The sequence below is a fragment of the Xenopus laevis genome, chromosome 3S (assembly GCF_017654675.1).
Source record: "Xenopus laevis strain J_2021 chromosome 3S, Xenopus_laevis_v10.1, whole genome shotgun sequence".
Taxonomy (NCBI): Eukaryota; Metazoa; Chordata; class Amphibia; order Anura; family Pipidae; genus Xenopus; species Xenopus laevis.
The window spans coordinates 62,782,238-62,792,686 of NC_054376.1; positions in this window are offsets into that span (position 1 = coordinate 62,782,238).

A 10,449-nucleotide genomic window follows, 5' to 3' on the forward strand; every position below is an offset into this window, starting at 1 on the left:
ATTTAAGTAGTGTGCTATTCATCAATCCTTCGCCATTACAATTGCCAACACTTCAAGGGTACCATTATAATTGTACTCCTTAAACCACTGACAGGTTGCAGCTAATACAACTTTTTGGTCTTTAAATTAGCTATAGTTCTGAACTGCATTTCGTTAAAAATAGGCTTCAGTTACTGAACACAACAGCAGTGGCACACTAGCTATTTTCATTGCCGCAATCCTCTCAGTGTATTTTTGGCTGTAGAAGAGCCTAACATAGTTCATTTAAGTATGGTAATTTATGGCCCCTGTAAATATATACTGCAAAAGCAAATATCCAGGAACTCAAAAGTGAATATAAATAAATGTCTTTAACTTTTTAAAATTAAAGTTGCACAACTGGTGAGCTATGTCTTAGGGACTAGTATTAAAAATGTAGCTTGCATACAGTAAAATGATTTAGCTGCACATTGAAAAATATCTGAAAACAGTCTTTTTCTATTTAAAAAATGATGTATTTGCATCATGAACTCCATGAACAATTAACAGTAAGCCGTCATCATCATCATAATAATAATACCATTGTATACACTGCCCACTCTAGGGTTCCCACTGCTGTCTTCATGTACAGAACAGGAAAGAGAAGGAGAAGTCATTGTACATAATACGCTACTAAACATTAGGTATCTTTGCTTACAGCTGAATTCACTTAAACTTACACATCTGTGCCTGTCCTAACCCCATGGCTATTGCTTTTATACATACTTCATTGCTGCCACTGTATCCTATTATTATATATATATTTTTTTTAAATATAGCACCAACATGTGTGATTACCCAGGGCTTTACAGAGACTGCCCATTCTACACGAGTCCCTGCCCTAGTGAAGCTTACAGTCACTATTACACCCATACATTGAAAACCAGAGTTTACGTTTTTGCAATATTAGAGGTAATCAGTGCATCTGAAGGGAACCTACACAGACACAGGGAGAGCAGAAAAAGTCCTAGCATGAATCAGACTGAAGACCCAAGTGGTGTAAGACAGCAGTTCCCACAAGCACTGCTCCCCATGTTCTTCACACAGTGCTGCAATGTGCAACACTGGTATGAAACTCAAAGAATTGCTCCAGGCTGTAAGTGCCTAGCAACCTGGGCCTGCTTTGGAAGGGGGGAAACATGAGATGGATGTGGGCTCCCCTTGGACTTTCCCAACTTTGCTGCTTTGTGAATGCATATGGAAAGTGAAGCCTTGCTTTAGACAGCATTCCCCTTGAGTGCAGACTGCTGCAGCCTGTGCCTTACACACTAGATTTGTTATCAAATGTGCAACAAGCACAAGTGTATAGTGCAGGAGCTGTAAATAAGTCCTACTGGCTAACTGGGAAGTTTAATCTACTTGTGCACCTACCCAACAGGCTCTACATAAAGTAGTGAGGCTCACAATAGGAAATGTTTAAAAAAACTGATGGGGATATGTAAGAAAAGGTATGCCTCTGAGCGAACAAATTTTCCACTGTGCGAACTTAATATAACTTTTGCGTACCTGGAAACTGTTTAGCGACCTCTTCCGACAGTGGAAGAAGGTTTGCGAAATTTGTAGTTTGCGCCAGTGCGCAGTGAATGTAATAAAAGTTCTTACTGAAAAAGTTATGTTTGCTCTAAAAGAATACGACATCTTCAAGCACTTGTTAAGTGTGCAATGTGGCATTAAAATTTACAATGCAATTACCGTTTAAGGAACAATATTACATTGCGAAATGCACATTTTTAGTCTTGTTTGTGCAAATTGCTTTTCTCTTTGCGCCTTTGATTACATTCCCCCCAAAAGACTTTTAAGTGGACTTAATTATATCACATACAGCATATAGTTTATTCCCCAGTTGTATTGAACAAATAACAAGTCTTTGCTCATTTATATAATGACTATGGAAGGCTCACTTTTTCTTTGATTTCCTACTGTAACTGCTCTGCCTGTTTAAAGGAGCATTGGCATCCAATCTACAGGCCATCCTAAATGCAAATATTAAGACTCCACCTTGCAAATTCCTGCCCACTAACTAAATTTCTTTCAGCTCTGCATAAACCACCATATTAACTTTAAATCGTCTTACTTAAAAAGCCCTCAGACAGATGTACCTCCATGCAGCTCAGCCATAGTGTCTTTATACTGTATGTCCATTGTTGTCTTCTCTGCTCTCCAAATTGCTTCCTTTCAACACCAACTTTTCTCACTACTTTCTCATGCCTTTAGCTTTTTTTCTTTGACTGCTCTGTGCTGAAAGAAATGTGTACACAGCCTTTGAGACTTCAGTCTCCAATCCACTTGTACAACCTGACTAGCAGATCCACCCTATTGAACATGAAGTACTGAAAGAATATCTCACTAAATACACCACACAATTCTTCATTCCCTAGTTACAAGTGTATATATTCCTCCACCATGGGTGCTTGTATGCACTTAAAAAAGATCCCCATCATCTTTTAAGCCATAATTTATATGTTTAAATATAAGCAGCAGTTGTGATTAGCAAGACTGTGAATGGAGCTGCTGCCTAAAAACAACTGCAGCCAGATGCACTGTGTTTCATGCAACGTAAACAGAAATCTGACTTTGGGGGCACATTGTAAGGAGAACCCTCACCACTCCAATGGTCGCAGGAAAGATCGTAATTGCTATGTGTATGGCACCCTTTAAATTTACTCCTGCATAAATGGCAACTTGAACACACAAGGCACACATCAGGAGAAAAATGTGGTTTATTCCATGAAAACATATCACAAAACAGATAGCTGTTAAAAGTCAGATCCCAAACTATGCATAGCTAACCAGGACAGTCAGTATTTTCACAATATATATATATATATATATATCTATATATCTATATATCTCTATCTATCTATCTATCTATCTATCTATCTATATATATATATATATATATGTACTATGTAATAAATCTATACACAAATATACAACACAAGAAAGCCTGCCTGCTTCCATTTTCTGTTACTGGCTCCCTTCAGCACACTGACCACCATAAGGGAATACTGGTAGCAAAGACTAGCCCTCATTGGTCAGTGAACACATATTACTTGGCATGTTTAATGACACACATCTGTCTTACATGCCCCCTTGACAGTCACTGATACTCAGCATCAAATTAAGGTTCCTGCATTACACAAAGGCAAGTGCAATCATCTTCAGCTTGTGGCTATTGCTAATCCACAATTTGCAGCATTATTCCCAGTGTAAATTCAGTTCAGGTTATCTAGACGCATGGCTCTTGTCATTCTCCTATTAGTCACTGGAACAACCAGACCAAAAGTGTGCCAGAGGCACAATTAAAAGTAATGCACAATACTCACACTACAAAATTATAATTTTTCAAATCTCTCAAATAAAATATTCATATTATAGTAAACAGATACCCCCTCAATTTGCTACTGATTTGCAACATTCAGTGCAACAGGGCATTACTAGAGTATAATGAAATGCATATCATCCAATAATAAAGCAATTACACAAACCTATAGATAATGCATTATGTTGCTATTAGCCATGAATATCTAATATAAAAAATAAAAGATGTAAGAAAAAGCAGATGCCAGTGTTATTACTGGGGAAAAAGATAACCTGTATAGGAGGGCCACACCTAAAGGGACATTCTCAGTCACTAGTGTAATTTCAAGCCCAATCACCATGTTTTTTGACCTAGAATGTAGTATTTTCCCCCGAGTAATTGTTGCAGTGAGGAGTATATGTGCATGGTGCATTTGTATCCAATGTAAAAATGTTAAAAAAAATAAAGTGGGATGTAGTTTGCATGTAGCCATGGGAACCCTAAGGGTAAGGCCAGACGAGGAGATTCGGGGAGTAAGTATTTTGGGCGACTATTGAAAACGCATTGCGCGTGTGCATTAGCGCAGGCAATTTTGCCTGTAGCCTATGGGGAAAAGACGCTGAGGCAGTTCGGGGAGATAGTCGCGCAAAAGACGTGGCGATAAGTCGCCAGGCAACAAAATCTCCTCGAATCTCCTCATCTGGCCTTACCCTAAGGGTTAAGACACATGGAGCTACTTGTAGCAGCTACTTGTCACAACAGAAAATACCCTGCCATTGACAATATTTAGAATTGCCTCTCACATTGAGACAATTACCAGTAAATTCTCAACATTGACTATTTTTGTGTCGGTGACAAGTAGCTGCTACTAGTAGCTCTGTGTGTCTTCACCCCAAAGATGGAGGTAAGCAGTAGCCTGTCAGAATTCAAAATTCTTAGGACAGACACAATGGCGCCAAGCACAACTGTGCAGAGGTGCAATAAGTGGCTTTGAATGCAAGTACCTTTAATCAATGGTATCAATTCACACAAGAACTGCACTCTTTTTTCGTGTGGCCACTACTGCAGTTGTGATTGTAAATTTGCTCTCTAGGCATCTGTCTCTCTCTAGACTTATCAAACATTTTTTGTAAGACCACCTTTTTTATTGGAATGCCTGCCAACCAACACAGGAGCTACCTGCCATGCCAACCACCTTCTGCAGTCACATTAGGTGGGCATGTCTGCGCAGGCAACCATAACCCACTCCCATCTCCTGGGACCCCATCAGCAAACTTGTGATTTTTGCTGATAATTGATATATTATCAACCAGCAGGTCCCAGTGCTGTTTCTGAGTTTCAGCAGCATTCATTATAGCTGGAGAGGGAAAATTGTATTTATATTCAAGGCATGGCTTTCTAATCCTTCTGTGTATAATTCCAGAAAAGGTACTACTGATTCTCAGCATTCCTGCCTTTGAGTCAGGCCACTAACCAACTGGTTATTCAGCTTGAGGTGAGCCCTATCTGAGGTGTGCTATCTGCTCAAATGTGTAATTACCAATAGTACTACACAGACCTTCACTGCAGGAGTATCCCTAATTACACTCACTATAGATATATAGTGCCCATGTTATTGCACAGACAGACAAGGCCATACCTAAAGGCATATTTCTTTATCTCTTGCTTTAATCTGGCTGTGTATTGTGTTTATGTGATTTATTGCATAATTTGTAGTTTTAATGAACTTTGGTAGTTGAGCATCAGATAGGTTGGAAGCTGGATAACCTGACTAGAAATGCTTGAAAACTGCAGAATGTTTATAGTTTTCATCTAAAACAAATTTATTTTCCCCTGTTGTTTCAGTTAAATGCCCCGATTTGTAGTAGCGCACTTTACCCTGTGCATGGGGAAGGGATGCGCTTGTGTTATATCAGTGACCAGGGTTCTAAGTATCTGATGCACTCAAGTGTAAGCTTGCCCTCCAGCTTTGAAACAAACACACATAAACTGGGGGCTCCCTGTAAGACATTCTTCAGCACTATCAAAAAAAATGAAGAAGAGAAATCCAGTTCCATCCTTGGATTTCGGGATCTACTCTTCCTGGGGTTCATGCATTCCAAAGTGAGCGCTAATGCCTCAAACATCATACTTATCTTAGCAGATGACATGGGTTATGGTGACTTATGATGCTATGGACATACATCCTCACTCACCTCTAACTTGTATAAGATGGGAGCATAAGGAATGAGATTTACAGACTTCTACACCACAGGAGCTGTTTGCTCCCCATCCAGGTTAACACTGATACAAGAGTTATAGGCTTAAGGTAGGAAGATTACAGAACGATCCATTATCTGAAAAACTCCAGATCCCGAGAATTCTGGATAAAAGGTCCCATACATGTACTTGTTGGGAGGCAAGGGTGGACTTTAACTATTATTGAACCACAAAGGGGGCTTAAACCCCAAAGAGTCTGAAATTCCACTGCCCTACAGTACAAGACATTGTTTATAAAATGCTGATTTAAATTAATAAGGAGAAAAATGAGCCAGGGACACACACACAAAGAAATGGTAATTGTGAATCCCACCTGATTCAGAACTTCTAACAGTGGGAAAGGCTTGATAGAAATAACCTTACATCAGAGATTGCTTGCAGCGTTGTAGCCTTTCAGTGTAGGAGAATAGATTTACCAGCAGGTCATGTTTTGCATTATAAAAGGTTTTTAAGAAAACTTGGCCTAGGTCTATGAGAAAGTCTACATGGGAAAGCGCATTCAGGTTTTTCATAGAATCTAAACTTACAGTATCTTTCTTAAAGTGGTTTACATGAAAGAACTGATGTATATAACATATTTACATTTGTGTGCAATGGAATGAAATGTGTGGGTTTTATTAACACATAATTTGATATAGAGGGATTTTTTGTAGGAAGGATAGTGAGAGTTGCATGTGCTTTCACCAACCCTAGTTGCTAAGGATAACCTGGTCTCTTTGCCACTCCATCAGGCATATCAAAGGAATGTCCACAGAGCGTTCTGGAACTAATTTCCATCTTACTATTGCTATGAACAGGAAATCCAGGTCACCAAAAGTACAGGTATGGGATCTGGAATCCCATTATCCAGAAGATCATTTCCCATATATTTTTTGATTATTTTGTTTTTCTGTACTTAGCTGGTGGGCAAGTTATTTGTGGCAGTCCTTGCTAAATATACTAGCTTAGTAATGGGATGGTTGTTTGTAGCTTTCTTTTCCTTTATTCGGCTATATCATTTTGTGCTGTGTGCCAAACTTTTTAAATACCATGGCACATAATTTATGATTTTTTTTAAAACAAAAAATCATAATTCCATTTCAAATACTTAAGGGTACTGAACCTTAGTATTTTTCTAAGCTTTATTACAGAATGTATAAATGTGGTATCAGTATTTAGGGTGTTGCCCTTACTAGTGCCAAAAGACCAGCAGGAGTTTGGTTTGCTGTTTTGTGATGATTAGGATGATATTACATCACAGGAAACTTGTCCACTGTCAGGTTTAGTTATCTCAGGAACATATGAAACCCGATTACTGAGCTTCAGAAATTAGTATGAATGGGAAATTTGTCTGTGAGCTGGTTGAGCAGCAAATCATTTATGAATGCACACAGTCAGTGTTCTGTAGGCATGTGTTATATGTATGAGAGGGACATTTAGATGCAAAATCTGGCAGTGACTATGTAAATAGCACCACCTAGTGTAAAAAGTATAAAAAGCTGCATCGTTCCACAGGAACTGCACATTCTTCTATCAAAATGGGCCATTTCAATGACTTCCGCTTGGTATATTTCTGAATGTGTGAGTATGTATTGGGCTGTTTGACAGCGACCTGCCTTTTTCTTTCCATAGGGCCCCTGTCAGAATCTGATATGCTTTCATCCAAACAAGTTGCTATGGGACATGTGACATTGTAAAGGCTCCCCTTCTTTTTTTCTTGGATGAAGACATTTTGGAGCAGCCTGTAGATTTTACAGAGCTTGTGCCCCCTATATCAGGACTTCTGCAAATCCTTCATTCATGGAGCTGTGCAGGGCCTTTGTGTATTATACCTCCCATGTAAGTGCAATGCCCTGTAGCATCTATAACATATTACTTTTCATCATCCTGCATAAAAAGCAGTTACGTCAGGGGAAACTGTTTCGAACCCAGGCCACCTTTGCCTACACTGCCTAATCCTCCTTTCTCTCCAGCACACTCATTACCCGCAGTTTGCGAGTGCTGCCTATACAGGCCACTCAAACCAAGGTATCTTTGGGGGACTAAAAGGTGCACTTTTATACACAAGGTGAGAAAAGAGAGTAATACATCTCTCCATTATTTCTGTACAGTGCAGGTCTTTCCAAAATTATTTAACTATGAAAACGTGGTGGGCCAAAAAGAAGCCCAGAAGCAGCTGCAGTATCAGCAAAGTGCCAGTTTTGTGCCCACAGCATAGATTCTTAGGCAAGTGACACCTAAAGGTATAATAACATTTGCTGAAAATCAAATTTGCACATACAAAATGCACAATTAAAAAAATATCCTGTGAGTGTGGCCAATGTACATGAGTCCTGGATGGAGCTCTACTCTTGTCCAAAAAAATAAAATAGTCTGGGATTCAGAAAGCAAAGATGATATATTAATGCTAGTTTCTTTACAATTTCATCCAGTCTTCTTTTCACAGTGATAATACCCCAGATGCCGATTGATATGTGACCACCTGAAAACTATGACTTGCTTAAGAGAGTGGTCCCTGAGATCTTCTGCCTTTACTCAATAAAATCCAACAAGAGTGTGAGATTTCAGGTAACTATGGAGTATGCAGATAGTGAAACTAATAAAGGGAAGATCCTTCACCAAGACCTTGTTGTAACCCAGCATTCACACCCAAAACCAGCTTTTGCTGCTGTGAAAGGGGAAACTCTTAAAACTACTACAACTCTGTGAACTTGGGAGTTCTACCTTGGGGTGCGGATGATGATTAATTCCATGATTAATTGCATTATTCCAATTATAAATGAATATAGTATTTGCCTTTTTTCCTCCTTCTTATTCATTACTGATTTTGCATTACTCCCAATAACAGGGTTTATAATCAGACAGTTGATATTTCAGACAATTTTTGATTTTTTTCATATCATATTCATATTTTTTTAAAGAAGGTACAATAGGAATTGCTTTTCTAGATCCTTAACAAGTACTTTGACTGGTGGCCATTAGGTGTGGGTGATGTATTTGCTGGTTGGTTTCAGTCCCATAGAGTCCTTCCATGGCATCAAACTCAAGATATGTGTACTGTGAAACAGTATATTGTGTTCCTACTAAACCTCCCTTTCTCTTCTTTGGACTCCTTCTCTTCCGTCCTCCATTTTACTCTCATTCTCCTTTCTGTTAGTTTTCCATGTCTTCTTTCTGTTTTCTTCAATTCCTTTCACACCCTCTTTCACTTATTGTCTCACTTTTTCCTTCTGCATTCTCCCCACCATTACCATCTATGTTCTCATTACCCTTTATCTTAAAGGAATAGTTCAGTGTGAAAATAAAAACTGGGTAAATAGATAGGCTGTGCAAAATAAAAAAATGTTTCTAATATAGTTAGTTAGCCAAAAATGTAATATATAAAGGCTGGAGTGAACAGATGTCTAATAAAACAGCCAGAATCCAACTTCCTGCTTTTTAAGCTCTATAACGCTGAGTTAGTCAGCGACTTGAAGGGGGGCCACATGGTACATTTCTGTTCAGTGAGTTTGCAATTGATCCTCAGCATTCAGCCACAGATATGACCCATGTGCCCCCCCCCCTCAAGTCTCTGACTGGTTACTGCCTGGTAACCAGTCAGTGTAAACCAAGAAAGCTGAAAAGTAGTGTTCTGACATGTTATACATCAAATCACTCCAGCCTTTATACATTACATTTTTGGCTAAGTAACTATAGTAGAAACATTTTTTTATATATTTTATATTTACATTTTATATATTTTGCACAGCCTATTTACCCAGTTTTTATTTTTACACTGAACAGTTCCTTTAATAAGCCCCCATTTTCTCCCCTTCTTCCAATAATGCTGTTTTTTCCTTTATTCAAAAAAAATTGTCTTCCTTTTCATTCTACGAACACTAGAATGTCTGCACAGAACAGCATCAGAGTACTCTTCTTTTTGGTTATGAGCATGAGCATCTTTAGCAATTTGCTGAATGGATGAAACCCCATCAAAGTAATTTTTTTTAAGGTTTAAGTCTCCTTTAATAAGAAAATAAGTAGTACACATTATGATTGTGGTGTCTATACCAGCCCAAGGCAGCCACAGTCCTTTAGCAGTGAAGATCTTTCCCTCTGAAAATGCCCCAGTAGCTCCCCATCTTCTTTTCTGCTAATTCACTGCACATGCTCTGTACCGCTGTCACTTACTGAGCTTAGGGACCAATTCACAATATACTGCATATATAGGATATAAATGTCACAGTAGAAAGCTGATTAGTAATTAATTCAAATTCTCATCACATGGCAGCTCAAAAACCAATGTAATTAGCATGAGCTTCTATGACAGGTAAATCTGCACATACAAGTACTGCACATGCTAACCCTATACTTTAATTATATTTACATTTTGTTTTATAATTATTTATACATATTCTATGTTTTGTTTTATAAAAAAGTTTCTATCCAAACTGATCAGATCAGTAAAGTAAGTAGAACAAGATGGGATGCAGCCATGGATGACCCAAGTGTGCCAATAGGAAACACTGACAACAATTGCGGATTGTGGATAAAAAAATGGTAAATTATATCTGATATTGCACATTTGGTATTTAAATGGTCCCTTTTGAAGCAAAAGATTTCAAAGCTGATCTGACAGGAGAGACGTTACAAAATAACCACCCAGTACAGATAATGATCAAATTAAGTCAATAAATGACAAATAAACTGACGTTTATGCTCCTAAATTAGGTAAGAAAACAGGCAATGAAGCCCACAACTTGATGTATAAAATCAGTGAAGGAACTTGAATCAGTAATAAAAACAGTGTGCAATGTATTTAATTAGTAAACATGTAGTTTAGTCCTTTACTACACTTAGTAAAAATATTTTTTAACGTATCTGTTGTCGAAGATGGAAGAAAGAAAGTAGAC